The sequence below is a fragment of the Amborella trichopoda genome, chromosome 8, assembly GCF_054954075.1.
Source record: "Amborella trichopoda isolate Santa Cruz 75 chromosome 8, AtrichopodaSantaCruz75HAP2 v2.0, whole genome shotgun sequence".
In the NCBI taxonomy this organism is placed as follows: domain Eukaryota; kingdom Viridiplantae; phylum Streptophyta; class Magnoliopsida; order Amborellales; family Amborellaceae; genus Amborella; species Amborella trichopoda.
Window position 1 is genome coordinate 45,810,038 of NC_142343.1, and position 20,432 is coordinate 45,830,469.

Here is a 20,432-nt window from a genome sequence, read left to right on the forward strand (position 1 = left end):
AGTATTTAAAAACCAAGAAAACAGTGGTAAGATAGAAATAATTGCAGATGAGCCTTCAGTATTATAAAGTTCGATATTGCCACTGTGATCTAGAAAATTTGGAAAGCCATCAATAGTTTAAAAGAACTAGGAAGAACTAACAGAACCAAGACCAGTTCTCAATAACTTGTTCAATACATTTTTCAGAAGGTAAATATAGTGGCAAATGAGTTGGCTAACTCGGAATCGGATGCATCTAGGAATAAGTCATAGCTATATGAAACCATAGTTTGTAGTCTTTTTTTCTCCATGAAGAAACTTTCCTTATAGTCAAGTATCTTTATTAACAAAAAAAAATAAAAAACCACTAAATGGCAGAGGCTTGTCAATTTTAAAAGGTACAATCCTTGAAAGTTCACAGATATGTTGCCAGTAAGGAAACAGAACAAATACTACTCTAAAATTGATAGATACCACCCTTATGTTTCCAAACCAACCCAACTCTGAATGACAATTACATCTGATTTGGATAAAAAACAAGGAAGAATAAAGGTTCCATCTCCCATCTTGAAAATAACATGTCCTCTTAATACCAATGAGCCCTATATTTGCACAAGTTCACATGTTGATGCTCCATTTCTCATTGCATACAAGAAAAGAATTATAAAAAGAGAATATATCCTAAGGTAAATATGCATTACCGAGAAAAGCATCATGCATCTCTTGTTTTATGTTTCATCTTCTACCAAAAGACTTGACTATTTTCACTTTAGACTCCCTTGTTTAAGATGATAAGCCTTCTAACACATATTGACATCCAGCAACAAGCCACACTCATGAGCATGCATATAACCCTACACATCCCATGGCAACAAATGTTCATAACTTCACATGGTTTGGTCCAGCAATAGCATGGTTAGTGCTTTAGAATATTGAAACATACAAAGTATCCATTCAGTCTAAACACTAAATATTAACTGCAGCTCATCTTCATTTCACAGGGAAAGCAACGAGACGAGAACTTACCAATAAGAAAAAAGAAGAATAGAGAAAAATGAAATTAAGGCATCCATTGATACCAAAGGAATATCGAGAGACTCGACCTAGCCACTTGGAAACTCGAAATGCATCCTGCGCTGTACACACAAGATAGTGAGGCACTGAACACCTCAGCCACTATGGTAAATAGTCAGGGTGAAAGGGGGCCCCCTTGGTGGAGCCCTCTCGAAGCATGAAAGTAACCCTTAGATGTGCCATTAATAAGGTCCGAAAATTGGGGTTTTGAAATACCCCCTTGGATCTATCTCCACCATAGAGAGCCAAATGGAATTCTGGACAAAGTCTCATCAATAATTTCCCAGTCCACATGATCATAAGATTTTTTATTACCAAGCCAGAGATTTTTGCACTACAACGGGAATGTATGCATTCATGTGCTATTAGAGCCCCATCGAGAATCTGGCATTCCTTCACAAAGGTCCCTTGGGATGATAAGATCACCTGACCAAGGACACGTTTAAGGCGGGAAGCCAGGCCCTCAAGAGAATTTTGTAGGAAGTATTAATCAGACTAATCGGTATGATGTCTTTAAGCTCTTCTGCTCTCTCTTTCTTGAGGATCTTGGTAATTCATCGCCTTATGGATAGTGGCTCGAGAGTGAAATTCAGAAAAGAAAGCCATGATATCAACCCTAAGGGTATCCCAAAAGACTTCAAAGAGGGCTATGAGGAAGCTGTCAGGGCTAAGGGTCTGGTCTCCATTGAGATCTTTAATGGCCTGGAGTACTTTGTCCTCTTAAAAAGGGCTTTTCAAAGAGGCTGCAGATTCGAGAGATATAGAAGAGAAGGAGACGTCTGCCATTTCTGACCTAGGACCAGAAGGGGAAGAGAAAAACTTGGAAAAATATTTGACAGCAGCTGCCTCAATGAGATTGGGATGGTCAACAATCTGGTCCCACACCTTGAAGTGGGTAATAGAGTTCTCCCTTCTTCAACAGTTGGCTATCTTGTGGAAGTAAGCTGTATGGGAGTCTTTTTGATATCATAAGTTTCCAGGGAGCTGTGAACTCCATGATTTCAGGAAAAATTTGAGCATTTGAAGCTTTTTCTACAAGATAAAACCGGCCCACCCATTCACGAGGGGGGAGAAGGACTCCCAATGGTTACAGACTAGAGAGGGGAAGCCGGGCTCTTAGAGCCAAGACAACTCAAAGCGAAAAGGCTTAGGCCCTCGAGGAAGGGACTGGGTATGAAGTGGGCTTGGGAAGCACCAGAGAGTGGGTGCCAGGGAATTCATGATCCCACTCGAGAGGGGTTAGAAATCTATCTAATTTTGAGAGGCTTGGATTAGCCGAATGGCTAGACCAACGGAACTCCGCTCCTTCCAACAGGATGTCTAGAAGACTGTTATGAGCTAAGACATCAGAGAACTGTACCATTGAAGGGGCAGTTTTGTCGTGGGAATTACGTTCATGAGACCATCTGGTGATATTAAAATCACCTCCTACGCACCACTAAGAAAACGGGAGGGTCATCAAAGATTGTAACTCTCTCAATACGGCCAATTTCTCGTTGTCTTCTTGTGGCCCATAAATCACAATGCACTTCCAATAGAGGAAATCAGTGATCCTAGCTAGGGTCACTATGACAGAACTTGCCAATATGAGAGGCAACTAAGGCATGTTGAGATGGGACCCAGATACCGCCAGAAGGTCCGATTGCATCCAGAGCTAACCATTGGTAGGGGAAAACCTGGTTTCCACCAAACCAAGTAGAGAGGGAGAGTGGGGGAAGGAAACTTGGTTTCCTTCACTGAGGTTCAGCAGGCGTGCCTCTTGATCTGCCACAAAGTTGTGTGTAGCCCCGGTGTCTACCATAGCCTTAAGGTTTTTCATTGATAGACACTTCCACATTCATAAGCTCCGTGCTTGGGGCTTGACTGTCTTCACTTGCCCCTTCAATGAGCAGCCTTAAAGCCCTCATGAGTTTTTCCAGTGTAACGACTACAACCATAGAGAAAACGAACATAAAGAAAAGGGAAATGCTGGAGATTATGGCCTTGATAAGGGTCACTCTGCAGCCTGGTGAAAGGACTCTCCCTTTCCATGAAGCCAGGTGCCACTCGACTTTGTCTATAACACATCCCAAGAATATGTAATCAAAGTAACAGGAGCAACTGAACAAGTTTGTCTATTTGTTCTGTATTTTCCTCAAGTTGTCTAAACTACTAAGCCAAAAAAGTGAGGTGTCGAATCACCAAGCAAAAAGCAGGTTGTCAACAGCACACACAAGCTGGCACGAGTGACAGCCACGAAGTTCTAAAAAAAAAAACTGAAGAATTTCATGAAAAAAAACACATATGCACACATACACACAGAAAGAAACTGGGAGTAATAACATTAGATTTTCCACAACCATCCATATGTTAAAGTCACTTCCAAAAATGTTAAAACACCAAAAAAAATACAGTTTCTTTTAAGTTATACAGCTACATAGTAGGCAGTGTTCAAAAATTCGGCCGCCCGACCGCCTAGGCTGCTGACTAGGCGAAAAAATTCAAAAAATGCCTAGGTTGTTTGGGCGGGGTCATTATGCGCCCTATCTCCGGGCGCCCACCTAGGCGGGGAAGGCACCGCCTAGGCACTACCGTTTGGGCTCCCGCCTAGGTGCCCCCCGTGACACTTTGCGGACGGACGGAAAAAAAACCTTAGGTAGGGTCAAAAAATGTAATTTTCCCCCCTTAAAAAGGAGGGAAAAGGGTTTTGGGAGGTATTCTAACCCCTAAAACAAAAACCGTGGCCTTTAGGGTGAGAAAAACCCCCAAAAACTACTCTTTTGTGATTTATCGAAAGATCGATAAATTTTTTATTTTTTTTATTTCTTCCCAAAACAAAGGCAATAGTTTGTGGGTGGATTTGGAGCTTCTAATAGTTGATTTTCATATTTTTAAAGTAGTATCATATTTTAAAGAGGGTTTTGATTTTATTTGATTACAACATATTATGTTACGAATCATGTGTTTTTTCCTTTACTTTTTTTTTTTCTTTTACGCTATATTTACATGTTTGTAGTTAAAAGATTGCTTTTTTGTGATTAATTGAATTTTTCTCATTTGGACAATGAAATTGAGCATATATTCTATTCTTTTATGAATAATTGATTCATTTTTTTGTACAATATGTCATGTTTTGATATTATATTATTTTTGATTTACTTTATTTTATAAATAAATGATTATGTGATTTCTTAATGACTTAAATCTTATGTGAAAGTGAAACTAAGGTCTTATATATTTACTTATTCATTTAAGTCTTAATGGTGAGGACACCCTGTCTCTCGGTGAGAGCATGGGGCCCTAGGCGGCCAGGCACCCAAACCGGCTAAGCGGCCAAATCTGCATTTTTGAACATTGATAGTAGGCAACCCGACATATATTAAAAAAAAACAACAAACCAAAAAGAACTCTCATGCAATCACATGTGTAAACACAAGGCCACGTGCAAAACATAAAACATCTTGCTCGCAATCCACCTGCTCATAACATGCTGCAAGTAAGACTCCAAATGACTAAGTTTACATGCATGAATGAAGTTCTATTATTGAGAAACTATGAGAACAAAGCATAAAGAAACACAAAAAAGGGAAATTTTTTGTTTTAATAACACATAAATAGCAACAAGGGTAAGGATGCAATATAAAAATGAACCATGATCCAAACTCCGACACTAGGGCTATAAGAATCGAGGGCAATGTTCCAAAAAATGCCCGCTCAGGTTAAAGGGGCAAGGGGTATCCAGTAATCATGTTTTAAGTCCTAATTCGCAAGCATGAATATGCATTTTTTATTATCCAAACAAAAAAAAAATACCCCACCTGATGGGTATTTTTGCACCTAAGCAGACGCAGTCCCCTGGGCACCACCTAGGTACCCTGGCCATCTGCCTAGGCAAGGTACTAGGCGGGTGCCCAAGGACACCCACTTAATCGGTCCACTCAGGCTTGGACGATGCGCCCAGGCCCCCTAGCCTAAGCAGGCACTAGGTGGACTACTTTTTGAATCAACGGTCAATCGCCCAGGCCACCTAGCCTACCTAGGCACGGGGCAGACAACTTTTTGAATCAATGGTCGAGGGGAAGCATAATGGAAAGTAGGTAGAAAGGATGCATTCAAAACAAGTAGCTTAATAAAATCCAAAATAAAGAAAGAAGAAAAAAAAAAAAAGATTTACGATTTAGGAATCATCACCATCAGAGCCTTTTCCCAACTATTTGGGGTCAGCTACAGGAATCCTGATCCGCCATTTCGCTTCATCAAGAGCCATACCCTCAATGAGGCTATAAATCACCATATCTTTTCTCACTAGTTCCAACCATGTACTTTTGGGCCTACCACTTGCCATTCTTGAGCCTTCCACTTGAACTAACTCGCACCTACCCTAGCTTGCCTGAGTTACTTAGACAACAGAGTCTGAATGAAAACTATAGGAAACAACCGAGTCTCGCTAGTTCCCATTAGTTTTCACTCAATCGAGTCTCTGCCAAACTTGGCAGAGTCCAAGTTTCGAGACTCAAGCACGAGACTGACCCTAGTCCTTGTTTTAAACCATTCTTACTAAATCAAAGTGGGAGTTCAAAGAAATCACCGCTATTATGGAGATCTCATTTCATAAAGTAAACAGGGAATGCTAACAAGGCATAGAGTTGTTTGAAAGAGAACATTAAGAATGTTTAGGATGGATCTCAATATGTATTTATAGACACCAGTGCACATTTTCTTTTGGGATACTCAAGGTTCATTGCTCAAGTGAAAAATGGCTGAAGCAATACATGACCTTGAGACAGGCAACTGATTCTACTGAGGGGCCGGAAGTTAGAAATGGATCCTCATCTTGTTTTAATGAATCTCATTAGTTGGAATATTTGAGGCTTGGGGGAGGTTAAGAAGAAGCGTAAAGTTTTAATGTTGGTTAGGTCTCATAGACCAGATGTTTTGCTTTTTCAAGCGACAAAGCTACCTTCTCCCTCAGTTATGTTAGTTAGGGATGTTTGGGGTGGGGGACTAGTAGATTTTGTGGGTATCGATCTAGGTTTTTCTGGTGGTTTGTGGTCTGTGTGGGACCTGACGAGCATTAAGCTCTTAGGGTCTGTGGTGGGGGAAAGAGGTTAAATGATAGCTTTAAATGGATTTGTTTCAATGTATATGGACCAAACTCTTATGCTTTGAAAGAGGATTTTCTGAATAAAATTTCTACTATCATTTTGGATTTTAATTTCCTTTTTGTATCGGTGGAGACTTTAATATGATTAGATGGTAAGTGGAAATATAATGTAATTCATCTTTGAACCATTCCATGCGTATTTTGAATCATTTTATTATGCGGCACTATCTTGAAGATCTTCCTATTAATGGAGTACATTACACATGGTCAAATAACAGTGTAGATAATCTGATTCAATGTAAGATTCATCGGTTATTGATTTTGGATTATTGAGAGTTGAAGTTCCCATTGGCAAAGGTTAATGCACTTACTAAGTTATCTTCTGATCATATTGCTATTTGTTTGCAAATTGATAATGTGATGACGGGTCCTAAGCCTTTTCAGTTGGACTTGGTATGGTTAGAAGAAGCAGACGTGATAGAGCTTATCTAAAATGCTTGGAAAAATTCAATCTGCCCAGAGTAGTATGGATTTCAAATTCATAAAAGGTTGGTGAACAATAAGCACAAACTTATTTAGTGGAAAAAAGAGACGAAATTCCATATAAAAAAAAAATTGGGGAAGTGCAGATGAGTTCAGATCTGATAGAGATGGTTGTTTACAATGGGGGAAGTTCATATGTTCAATTAAAAGAAGTGAAAATGAGCCTTATGAATTCGCTTCATGAGATTTTAAGGTCAGAAGAGATATATTGGATGCGGAGATCAAGAGTTAGGTGGCTTAAAGAGGGGGATTTGATCACGAAAATTTTTTCATGCTATAGCTAATGCGAGGAGAAGGCAGAACAATATATCAGGAATTCAATTTGAAGGTGTGGATGTGCAGCATAGGTCGGCCTAGGCACTGAAATTCGTTAGCCATTTTCACAGACTGTATTCTAAAGAATTGGCTTTTATCTCTAGATTTTCTGGCTTGCAATTTTAGAGTTTATCAGTTGAGGAAGCTACTTCTTTGGAAAATTGGGCTACAGAGGAAGAGGTTAGGAGGGTAGTCTTTGCACTTTCAGGAGATAAGGCTCTAGGTCCGGATGGGTTTCCTTTAACATTTTTCCGAAGATTTTGGGATTTGACTAAATTTGAATTGCTGACGATGGTTAATGAGTTTCTGAATAAGGCTCTTTGAGTAGAGCGATAAACTCTACTTACATAGCTTTAATACCTAAGAAACATTCAATCTTTGGGATAACTGACATTCGGCCCATCGGGCCCTTAGCTTGAATACCTAAGAAACATTCCTTTGGTTAAGAATTGTTGTAACTTTCTTTGAAGCAATAAAATTATAGAACATTGTAAAAAAAAAAAAACCACAAATGGCTTGAGATCAAGCTCCACAACTAAACACCTCATTAAATAATAAATAATTATGATATAGTTCCCATAGAGGGGACACCCATTGGCCATTTGGGTGTCATGTGTGGGTTGCTCAGGTTTGTCCTTATTTGTCATTTCTTAAAAATAATTATTTAAAATTCATTTTTATGTTAAACAAAATTTTCGAAAAATCTACAAAAACTCCTAAAAATTAACCAAAGCATTCTCCATCACAATAACACATTTTGAAACAATTTGAAAAATAATTAAAAGAAAAGTTAGCATTCTATGAGGTTGAATTAGGTATCGGAGCAATCCACTCAGCTAGATTTGGAATCCAAGGTCACCTTATCAAAGTTAAACCAATGAGTGGCTTAGGACTCTCAAGTTGTTTGTGTGCAAGAGAGCATTCTTGAGGCTTTATGATTGCACGCACATGCACTCGAGATAAGTAGAGAGCGTTCAAAGGAGCCTTGGTCTGAGATCTTATGACCCTCATCAAAGAGGATAGGGCTTTGATTGCTATTAGGATAACCCAACAAAAATCAGAGAGAAAGAGAGAAGACGATCAAGTTTGTAACTTTTTTTTGGGTAGTTAGATGGAGTTTGCATTGCTCTTAGGGTTTTGAAGTGGAAAGAGAAATGTTTCTCTGATACTACACAAGAAAAATCATAAAATGCTTGTTCAAACCCTCGAAAGTTTAAATCTGTACGAAGTTAACCCCATAGAGTGAATATACATGTTCCGATTATCAGACTAGAGAAAAAGAACCAAATGACCAATCAGTCCCAGCCTACACGAGGACATGGACAAATGGCGTCTAACGAGACCCCCAAAAAATAGGGTATCAAGCACGACATGTTTATACACTACTAAGCTTCAACATCTTGTAGTTGTTGGGTACTAAGTTCTCTATACATAATTAAAGTAACAAATAAATAAGAAAAATTAACATAAAAAAGCAAATACATGCTTCCTATATATGAATATGGTTGTTCAACGTCTAGACCCATGTCAAAACTAATGGGGGCAAACATGTCCACCATAGGTGTTCATGTCTGAAATTTCAAGATGTGAACTGGAAAATGCCTCCATGTTTGACACCAAAAAATGACACATGCTTGGTGAGGCTCATCAGATTGTCTACTAGTATGTCAGAAGCAACAACACATTAATCGCATACAGTGGTAGAGCCACACACCACGACATGTTTAAAAACTGAACCTTTCATTCATCTAATCCATTCAGCTACTCACATATTCTATGACCAAATGAAATACTGCCAAACTCATGAGACGCATAATTTCATCATGCATATGAAAAATCAAAATAAAATGCCTCCAGATCCAATGATCGAATGGGCTGAATGAGAAATTCAATATTTATCAAGATAGAATTGGGAAGAGGAAATAAGAATTCCAACTAAAATAAAAGCTATTATCCAGCTTACCAATTGCTCATCAGTTTATGAATAAATCTAACAAGCAAGTCATAAATGACCAAAACAAAATTCATGTCTACAAGCAGCGTCATACACTGTTGGTTATTTCTTAATGTGCACCTAAAATGAAATAGAAAGCATATAGCTACATATATAGCTACATACCAACTTAAACATACTTATGTACTCATTATTCACAAGGTTGCCACAACACAATAAAGACACCATAAGAAGCTCCATCAAATAACAATATCCTCACTTCTCTACTACGATTTCATGACCCCTGGCTAGGGTTGATTGAACTTTTAGTGAGAAATCAATTTTTTTATGACATGGGTACCGACCAAGATTGACTCTATAAAACTACTTGCCCATACATGTCGTGTAAAGTTTTGAAGGTATCTCTGGTTTTCTTCTCTTCAAGAATGTCATTTCTTTTGAGGAAAACCATGGACAGTGCATGTAATTTGCAAACCAAAGGAACATGTAAAACTGGTGAACTTGGATTTTCAGAGCATAATGCAGACATAGCTTCAAGACCCAACAGAAAGAAATGCCCACTCCTGGCAAAATCTATACTCTCAGTGGCATCGACAGTTGCCAAAGGACTCAGGAACCAATGCACAGGAAGTGGCAATCTTTGGTTGTCCCCCTCTATTTGCAATGTGATATACTGCATATTTCCAACTGAACTACTTGGGGCATCAACAGTTTCTTCATAAATTGTATCCAAATTACGGAACTTTAGTTTGGTTTTGTCTAGGGTTGCTTTTGTTGTCCACTGCATTGCGTGCTCTATTTATGAAATTTTGTGATGGATTTCTTTCATTCTAATTCTTGTGGTTGTATTTATCTAAAAGCAAAAACTTTACTAAGAGCCTGAAAGAAATGAAAACAAGAGGTCAAGCAACTCAAATTCCTCTCGCATCAGATACACCTTTATTAAAGAGTGAGCCCAAGGAAGTGGTGGAGGTCAGGAAGCTGGCATATGCGCTTTTGCTCCTTTCTTTTTTGGCCAGGCATTTTCCCTCTCTCTCTTGCATATCAGTGTTACACAGATGCACATTCAAACTTTGCACAGATATGTAGGCAAAGCAAAGCAAACCCCTTATCCTCTTAATTGATGATCAGTTAGAAAGAGAACCAAACTAACCCCATTATATTTAAGCCCAAACTAGCCCTATAAAAACCAAAAAGCATTTCTAAAAATTCGGTAAAAATTAGAAGAAAAAATATATTAATATTTAGCATCAAAAGCTATCAATAAAATCATAGAAAACTATTTAGATATTATAAAAATAAATTTTCTTAGGTAAGCTCAAACTTTTAACTCTTTCTCTCTATAAAACCCTCAGTTTCAATCTCCTCCTCCTGGATGGTCTAGTATTGATCATAAAAAATTTAAAACTCCAATTTCCTTAAACCCGAACCTACAAGGCCAAAACTTGAACCCCCAAGCTCGCAAGTCGTCATTTAAAACACGAGTTTTTAAAAAATCTCTGAGTTTTGAAATCCTTTAAGAACCCTGAATTTTTTCAATAGATCTTCAAAAAATCATATTTTCTAACAAAAAAAAAATATATATGTACTTCATGTTTGTATGAAAAACACTTCGGTAATATGATCTCTTGCATATTTAGACAAAATATGAAATTTTGAAAATTTGAAAATTTGAAAAATACTTCGGTAATATGAAAATTTGAAAAACACTTCGGTAATATTATCTCTTGCATATTTAGACAAAATATGAAAATTTGAAAATTTGAAAAACACTTCGGTAATATGAAAAACACAAAATTTGAAAATTCCTATGCATATTTAGACAAAATAGGAGACACCTATGCCCAAGTCAAATTTTAAATTGATATCAACAGATCTTATTGATCACGCAAGGAGCAAATGTTCTCGGGATTGTATACAAAAAGACTATTTACTTTTTGTATAAGGAGGTCACAATTATTTTTACTTATTGGATGTCAAATTTGTTGCCTTAGAGTGGGTCACAAAGTCCGAGAATTTTTTTTTCAAACTTTGAGTTTATCTAATGACACTCCTACAACCATCCAATTTGAAATCTAAGGGACATGAATAATTGTGACCTCATTGTACAAAGAGTAAACAGTCTCTTTGTATACTTTTTATTGTTTTATATATGCTTAACTGAAAAGCCCATAAACAAATGTTCTACATGTAAATGTGCTTAATACTTCTTTCATGGGTAGCAATAGTTATTTTTCATTTTGTTTGTGCAAATGTGCACGTGCACGTGTGTGTCGGCACGTATGGGGAGAGAGAGAAAGAGAGAGAGGGGCTCTTGCACAATTACAAAGTAATATTAGGAATATGGATATAGTTTTGCTCTAGCTGCTGGGGATAAGGAGAGGGGAATAATGGGATAAAAGTGATGAAAAAAATATAGATATAAGAGAATGTACAATGAATAGGTGCTTTAATCACATACATAGTAGGATGGAAAGAATAAGAGGAAATGATGATTAATGGTTACAAGATTACTTATAATGGCAAATACCACCAGAGACTATAATACGCAGAGCATTCCCCAATTTCACGAACTGAGCTTTAATCAGTTATTTAGATATTCCTCTAGCCTAAGGGGATCAACAACAAACCGAATTTAGCCGAGCCGAGCCGATATTTGTCATTATTGGCTGAGCCGAGCCGATACGAGCTGAGTCCCACTACATTATTAAAAAATATATTAATATTTTTAACTCTTTTCTTGGCTCTCACGCAGTTTCTTTCTAAAGCCCTCAGTTTTCTCTCCTCCTCTTGGATGCTCTATTATTGATCATAAAAAATTAATCATAAAAAATTAACTCAGTTCCTGGATGCTCTAATATTGATCATAAAAAATTAGAAACCCCAATTTCTTAACCCCGAAACTACAAAGCCAAAACTTCAACCCCCAAGCTAGCAAGTCGTCATCTAAAACACGAGTTTTAAAAAATCTCTGATTTTTTAAATCTTTTAAGAATGCCAAGTTTTTTCAAAAAATCTTCAAAAAATCATATTTAAATAAATATATATATATATATATATATATATATATATATATATATATATATATATATATCCGTACTTTATTTTTTATAAAAAAAAACTTCTTCCCTATAACTTTTGAAGTATGCTTTTTTTCTAGAGAGACAAAAGAGGTAATATGATCTCTTGCAATAGAGGCAGAAAGTATGGCTTCTTTCAAGTCCTTCCTTTCTATAAAGTCTCTCTCATCTTGTAAAATGCTCTGTTTGCCATGAGACCAATCTTCTTTCTCTATAGTTGTTATCATAGGATTTTTCACTTATGCAGTTATTTTAATAATGGCACCAATTTTGTTGGTTACTTCCTAGACGTGAAATTGCGCTCAAGCTTCTTTCTCTTTACAAAATCTACAGTCTCTCTCTCTCTCTTATTGTTCTTGGACAAGGATAGAATATCAAATGGGAAAGTCATAGTTCTAAGTGTGCCACTTGCAATGCTACATTAGTTAAGCACATGAGAATCTCATTGCATCATTTCAAGATAATTTGGAGCATGCACAATTATATTAAGTGCCCTCTATTGGTTTTATAGAAAGTAAAAAACATGTATTTTAATAAATATAAGGGCAAAGGGTTGTCCAAAATTTTGGATTATAGGTTTCTAAAATCACCAATCAGAAATAAGATGTGTGTGTATAAAGATACATACAGGAATATTCATGGCCCATTTGATACTAAAGCAAAGCAACCAAACTCATATCGAAAAATCAGAGGAAAGACCAGGCTGAAACAAATGAGCAAAAATACATTCCGATCAACACACCCACACAGTGAAATCTTCATCCTCATCCTTCTCCAAAAACTTATTTATATAATCAAGGCAAAATATATACAAGACGTAATAAACATAAAAAGAGGCTTCTACAAAGCCACTGGCTTGCTTCGAATGTCGAGAGAATGTGAAAATGTGGCTCTATAAAAAGCAATTGCTAATGCCTATTTAATTCTTTCAGTTTCAAATGAGAACCTTGGCAAATCGAGCAAAACATGTGCACAAGAGCAAGCTCTCCATGTTGCAGAAGAGGGTCCTTCCATGACTCGCTGATAAATGTATCGATGCCTTCGATTGTTGAATGTATTACCTTTAGGGTGTTTGGCAATTGAAAATTTGGGTACCAAAAGCTGAAATTTTCCAATTCACCATAGTTATTCCTAGTCAAAGTAAAGTAAAAAAGAATATGCATTTATCAAAATGAGATTGATATTCCTTCAAGTGAACTATAATGTAAAGTTTTTTAAAATTTTTACAAATTTGTGACTGTGAGAAGCATAGAATAACTATAGCGATTTGGAAAATTTCAACTTTTGGTACCCAAAATTTGAATTGCCAAACACCCCATAGAATATTGTATTGTAGACATCATAATGCTCCATCTACTTTCCTCAATATAAAAGCAACCTTCGAGTCTGTCATTCTCCCTCCCTCTCCCTTGAAAGCGTTACACATGGTTTTAGAAATTGTCGATTTTAAGTTTGAAATTGTTTGTTTGAATAATAATTGATGGCAACTAGGTCAATTCCTTTGCAGAATCGGGTATCAAATTTATCACGACAAAATCACCTAATTTTTTAAGAGAACCACTTAATTTTAATCAAACAATTCACACAAGAGCTTTAAATTCTAGCTTTAATATACATTTATATTTAATATTTTAATATCTTTTTTACTACAACAAAACAATGAATTATTTTCAAATTGCCAATCTAGATTAAGTTATTTTTAAAAGGAAAAAGTTTATATTGAATTGAGGCTATGAAGAATCAAATTGGAGCCCACCTCAAAATTTCCACTAAAAGGGGTTGTTTTGATACCTAAATATTCTCAAATCGATAATCTTGACATCAAGATGTACGTACATGAGAAAAAAACGTATTTCAAGTTTTGGAAATAACGTATATTGTAACACATTTTTTTACTGTCTAGTTTCTTTGTTTTTAAAGTTTTCATAGATCTGTTCGATCTACGCTATTTTTGAAGCTTTAACTTTTATAATTAAAGATGAAAAATATATTTTAAGGCTATCACAAAAATTGAGGGTACGCTTTATTTTGATTGTTTAGAGCCTCAGCTTGATAAAAACCACACATTTTTTAAAATTATAAATATTCAAAACCCAAAGATCTCAAATTAATGTTTTTCCTAATTTTTTGGATTTTAAAAATCCAAAATTAAGAATTAAACTAATTTCAGATTTGGAATATCAAACTTTAAGAAAAATTAATTCCAAATGTGTTTAGTTTTGGATTTTAAAAGTTCACTTGGCGGACTTTTTTAAACATAGACCTTCAAAATACTATAGCTATTTTATCATTTTCGAAAGTAATGAACAAATTGAAAACTTAAAAAAATAAAAAATAAAATTTTAAAGTAACAGCAGGGACACACTAAAAAACACCATCCGTTACATAACATTAAGTCGATGTTTCCTTTAGCTTTTTATCAAACGACTACTTTCCAAAACGGCTACATCCCATGCTCGCCTTCTCTCATCCTAAACGGTTACATCCTAAATGGCTAGTTTCCTAAACGGTACCCTAGTCTTACGAAAAACCCTTCTATGCTCTTTCCTAAACGGCTACATCCTAAATGCCTAGTTTCCTAAACGGTACCCTATTTTTTCGAAAAACCCTTCTATGCTCTCTGTGTCTCTCTCTCGATCACCATTCGCTCTGTGAGAAGGAGCCTCAATCTTTCTCGCTTTCTCTATCAATCACCAAGTGTAAGTGTTATGTGAATTTGTTGCTTTTTTCTGTTTTGCAGGCTACATCTTTTTCTTTGCTCTTCCTCTGCTTCAATGAAAGCAAGAGAGGCATCACCCTCTTCGTGAGCAGATGGTTCCAAGAAGACCTTCTTCATGGCAACAATACGTAAGAAATTTGTGCTTCGTAGCCTCTTTATTTTGAAACTCTCCAGGAATTAGGAAGTTAAGGTTTCACTTGTTTAAGGGTTTGATCTTGTTTCGTTATTTCTTGGGTGATACTTTATAGTATTAACTTTTATCCATGATTGATTTCTCCATTTTGCCTGCTCTGTGATAAACCACAAATTAACCTTCCTTCACTTCTTTATGATTTCTGTAGTTATTTGTGATTCTTGATGAAATTGTAAATTTAGGTATCTGATTTTAATGGAGTTTAGAATTATGTTCATATTTCTTGTTTTTCTCTTCGTTGATTTCTTTTTCTTTGATAACAACATTTGGTACCTTAGACTTATTCCATGTTGTTCATTTTTATCCAATAGAGTCTTCCCTTAGCAACGCACATGAGATGATGGGGACTCTAATCCTCTATTTGAGGATTTTGCCACTTAATTGTTTTATTTGCCATATTAGGCTATTTACTGTAAAGGGCCTCTTGGGGTTTAGTCAAGATTTATTTTTCCTTGACATAGGTCCCTTCCTTGGGTCAAGATTTATTGTTTCTGTTTGTGGCTTCTTTCTTCAATTTCTGAGTAAGATTTTATAATTTCAATCTATTTCTGGAGGCCAATTCCATGTTGTCTTATTCTTGTCGAGTCAAGATTTATTTTCCATTGACATAGGTCCCTTCCTTGAGTTAAATGGACCTTTTCTTGTTTCTGTTTGTGGTTTTTTTTTTTAAGTTTCTAAGAAATATGTGCTTTTGAAGCCACTTTTTTTTACGTGTGACTTTGATTCTCTTTGTAGATTTTTTATTTATGGAATGATATGTATAATCTATGTATAATGATATAAATATATTTCGAGTTATCAAATAGAAGTCATATACACATAACACCTATATCGTATAATAATGAAAATATTTTGCATAAGAACATAAACATGCAGTATTTAGGAAACCTCCCATCCATAATATTACCATGACTGTACGTAATACACTATTTAAACTCATAGTAGTTCAAATCCAGCCACATTGATGAGAGAGATAATGGTTTCTCTCACCCTCCAGATTCAACCCATCTTGGAACAGTAGAAACTATAACATTCATCTTGAAAAGTTTAGCCACTATGCTATGATACAACTTGTATCCATTCAAAGCACAAAAGAACTCATCAAAAGACAACATACCTGATTGTCTCCGTGAAATGATGGAATATCATATACAAAGGTGAAAGAATTTCTTTTGCAATGAGCTCCAACTGCTGAGGCATGGCTCCCTTTTAAGATGTGGGTTCATGAAGTACTTCAATCATCCATAATCCATTAGCTATGGTCCCTTTCCTTTCATAGCAATCTGTTGAAAGGCTTCACCATCAAGTTAAGAGGACTGTTGAGTTTTTATACTATAACCAGGTCAGTAATGGCAGAATGCTTTTTCCATGGGTCGCATTGGTCCACCCTCAAATTGCTCGTGCATGTTGAAAGTTCATTAAACAATTGCGTTGTAATAGTGCTAGAGGGCCCAGTGCTCAGGGACCTTGCAGGGGCCTGGAGTTCCATACATAATCACTATTAAACTAATGAAGGCTATTTTCAATGGGAGCTCATTTGGTTTTCTAACACATTTAACATGATAAGCAGACAATATTTAGCATTACATGTATGGATGTATTTATTGAATATTGTCAGTTTACATCCCCCTTGCGCATCTAATGTCTAACTTAACTATTGCAGTTGATGATTTGGACTTGAATAATGTGTAGACTTTTACGGGGTGTTTCTTGCCTGGCAATTGGGAAACAACTATGTGGTCCTGCCACAGGTTAGCAAATTCAGTTTGTCACCCAATAATTAACTAGGGAATGCATGTGAAGATAACTTTCTCAACATTCATGGCTTCGGTAATCCCCGCATTCTTTATTTCATATTTAAATTGTGCTTGCAGACTTTCCTATAAGGTGCTGCCTCACTCAGCAACATAATGGACCAGGAGACAATTGCAGCCTGAGAGGTGTTGCCTTTGCAACATGCTGTCATAATATTTGCCAATGGAAATGTTACACGAGTAATCCCTATTCTTTAGTATACAAATACCTTTGATCCTTTACAATCTAGTTCTTGTATCTGTTGTATATGTCTTGTGAAAGATACACACATAGAGAATTAACATTCTATGAAATCATAGGATCATTGTTCACACAAGCACATGCATGGACATGTAATATGGAAATATCTGAATGTTCATTTAGAGCACTATTAAATTATACATAATTTATTGTGCACAGTTCACAGTTAATGTGAAATATGCAATAACAGGAGAGATCACCTAATGTCCTTAGATCTTTTTGAGATATCTCTTACTCATATCTTTTGCACTAAATCATTAGTAGAGATTTCTAAAGAAAATTGATCAACAAGAAACAAATCTTATGGAACCTGTTTCAAGTATATGTTAAATGACTAAAGGACATTATATATTAGTATAGCTAGTTTTAGTTGTTCTAGAATCAAGAAGTAGAAGTATTCAAGTAAACCTTCAATAGCGTGATACCAAGCATGAATTTATCATGATGGAGCACCCCTCGTCTGATAAAGAATTGTTTCTTGGATTTCATTACCATCTGAAGCATGGTGAGTCTGTGGGTGCGGATGTGATCAAATAATATAAATGTTTGTTTGTCCATTTGCATGTGTGTGAAACAGGGAATAAAAGAAATAGGATTTTTTATTAACATGGCAGGCTAGTCTCACACGCTTTGATGTGTCCATAGACCACAATACACTTCCAATGGAGGAAATCTATGATCCTAGCTAGGGGTCATTGTGACAGAGAACTTGCCAATGTGAGAGGCAACTAAGGCATGTTGAGATGGGTACCAGAGGACCCAGATACCGCCAGAAGGTCCCATTGCATCCAGAGCTAACCACTGGCAGGGGAAAACCTCAAATATTCCGAATTTGGGAGAGAGAGGGAGAAGGAAGCTTGGTTTTCACCAAAACAAGAAGAGACAGAGAATACTGTGAAACAAATTGACGAATATTTTGCCGTTTTCCTGATTGGCCAAAACCCCTTATATTCCTTAGTGGGATGTTTATTTCATTCTCGTATTATAATTGAAAGATAGAGGTGATTTAGTGCGTGCTTTTGATCTGGTTGCATTTTCTGGATGGAATAGCACTTTGATTTGATGTGCATGCGTGGTGTTTCAGAATGCTAGGTTCCCTGGATTGGATCCATTGGTCTCTGATCGAGTTAAGAACCAGACATGGGTATTGTTTTTTTTGTATTGTATTTGGTGAATTGCAGATTTTTAGCTAGATTGGGCATAGGCTCAAAAGATTTGAAATGTTTAGGTTTTAGGTTATTCACTAAATTGCTTTTGTGCCTTTTCTTCTTTTTAGGCTGTGAAGTCCGATCACATAATTGATGTCATTCAGAAATTAAGTTCACCGCTCACTAAGGTACAACTTCATGTTGAAATCCATTGGCTTTTGAAAATCGTATTCTTGTGCGTAGATGCAGGAGGGATGGAAAGAAAAATTAATCTCCAGTCGCTACTTTGCTAGTATAACTGCCTTAGTTTTTCATCTCTACAATGTCAAATGATGCTGCAAATATGGTAAAAATCAGGGCATGGTATCTGCCATCATGACAATTCTAGGCTTTATAGCTTATTTCACAAAATTTTGCATATTAGAATGGGAGGTTATTTGGAGAAGTTGGTTAGCTATTTTTTCGTTCTTTTTTGCTAATTGAGCGCTTGTTTAGGGGGTTCCATGCACCATTTTTTGAGATAGCAGCCATCAAAACACTTGGACACCTAATCCATCTTCGCCACTTTGATTAAAACACTTGGCCTTACGTAGACTTCCAGATTAATCATCAATATATATGTTTGGGATTCTTGGATTTAAGATGGAGTAACTTCGCCTCTTATCCATATATATTCTGTCCAAATTCTGTGATTTGTTAATGATGGTTGCTGTTTCTGAGTTACATACATCGAAACAGTCCTTTTGTTGCTTGAGTTTTACTTATTAGTTATTTTTGGTTAAGGAAAAAATTTTGATTTTGATTTTGATGTTGTCATTGATTCATTCTATAGGTGACTGGGTATTTATTGAATCCACAAATTATGGGAGTTGACCTCAAGTATATAAAGCAGTTTATAAGTTTGGTTGCTGGTCTTTCCTTTTATATTGCTTATGGTTTTCATTTAAATTCCCTCCCCTGAGGTCATAGTTACTTTTTTAAAATATCAACTAGTATGTGATTTTTTGTTTTTTCCCTTTTGCTTGGATCATGCCTCTAACAGATTGATAGTTCATATTCAAAAAATTCACAGTTGAATTTGTCATTCTTGTCCATGTTGGAGACCATTATCTAACAGTTGTAGGTCAGTGTCCTAGGTTGGATACATTTTTTATTGGTTTTGTTTGCTGCTTAATGCGTTTACGGTAGTGTCTGGGCTTCTGCCATTGATATGAGATTGTTCACAATTATCCCTTTTGTAATTATCATTGAGAGGAAGTTCGGGAGTTGAGTCTTGTTTCTTATGTTCTTTAGTGTGTTTTGGTTGGGATTTGAATTGTTATTGCTAACTTATGCTCAAAGGTTTCCTTTAGGGAGTTTTGCAAGGTAACTAAAGTCTGGGGAAGGGACTCTGTCACCCACTTTGAGTTTCCCATTTAACGAGAATTGTTTTAGATCCATATATGATGTTGACTGTGAATTGCTAAAAGTCCAATTCCTCTCTATCAATGCAGAATTGGATTCATATACTCTTTGAGCTTTCTTCTGATGTTCTTGTTCTGGATCTGCAACTTCCTATATACTTGAATCTTTTTTTGGATGGATCATGGTTTCATCATCAGTAGTGCACGATGAATATGTGATCAGTAAATGTCTGGATCAATTAAATTCTCACAATTCTTCATGAGTAGTGAATCTGAACTGTTAAGTTTTATATATATTTAGTTGGAGTATAACTCAGTCTCCTTTTAAGATGGGTTGCCCATGTTCATAATGCACAACTGTGGACCTCGCCAAAAAAAAAAAGACACACAGCAGTTAGAATATCTGTTTTCATGTAATTCCATTAAAATGTTTGTATGTTTTGACAGTTCCTTATGTTACAACCTTTGATATTATCTATTGTTTGATATGTCATTATACCTAATCATAATCATGAGTTAAATAGTCATTGAAAAAGGAATAATGATGAACTCATGTGTGTTTGTTTGGTTGTTCATGTCCCCTCAATGATTTATGATGTGTCACCTTTTGTAGCTTTATGTGCATGATGAAAAATTTAATCAGCCTATATTCTTTTGCAATAACATATCAGGTCTTGTTGAGCTTGTAAGTCAAGCCTGACAACAGAAGAATGACAACAAACGAATAAAATAGTTAGACGTGAATATATTCTCCTATTGCCTTTCTATGTCATTCTATGTGAATATATTCACATAGAATATATTGTGAATACATTCTTCTATGTGAATATATTGTAAATATATGTCATTCTATGTGAATATATGTCATTCTATGTGAATATATGTC

At 36.0% G+C, this 20,432-nt stretch overlaps 1 long non-coding RNA gene across 1 annotated transcript; it reads left to right on the forward strand.

Annotated features, from left to right (window-relative positions):
- Window positions 1–16,605: 16,605 nt before the first annotated feature.
- On the forward strand, window positions 16,606–18,359 carry LOC148781150 (uncharacterized). Its single transcript, XR_016060998.1, has 4 exons — window positions 16,606–16,691; window positions 16,815–16,934; window positions 18,080–18,139; window positions 18,272–18,359. It is a non-coding gene; the product is annotated as an uncharacterized LOC148781150 (long non-coding RNA).
- Window positions 18,360–20,432: the final 2,073 nt, after the last annotated feature.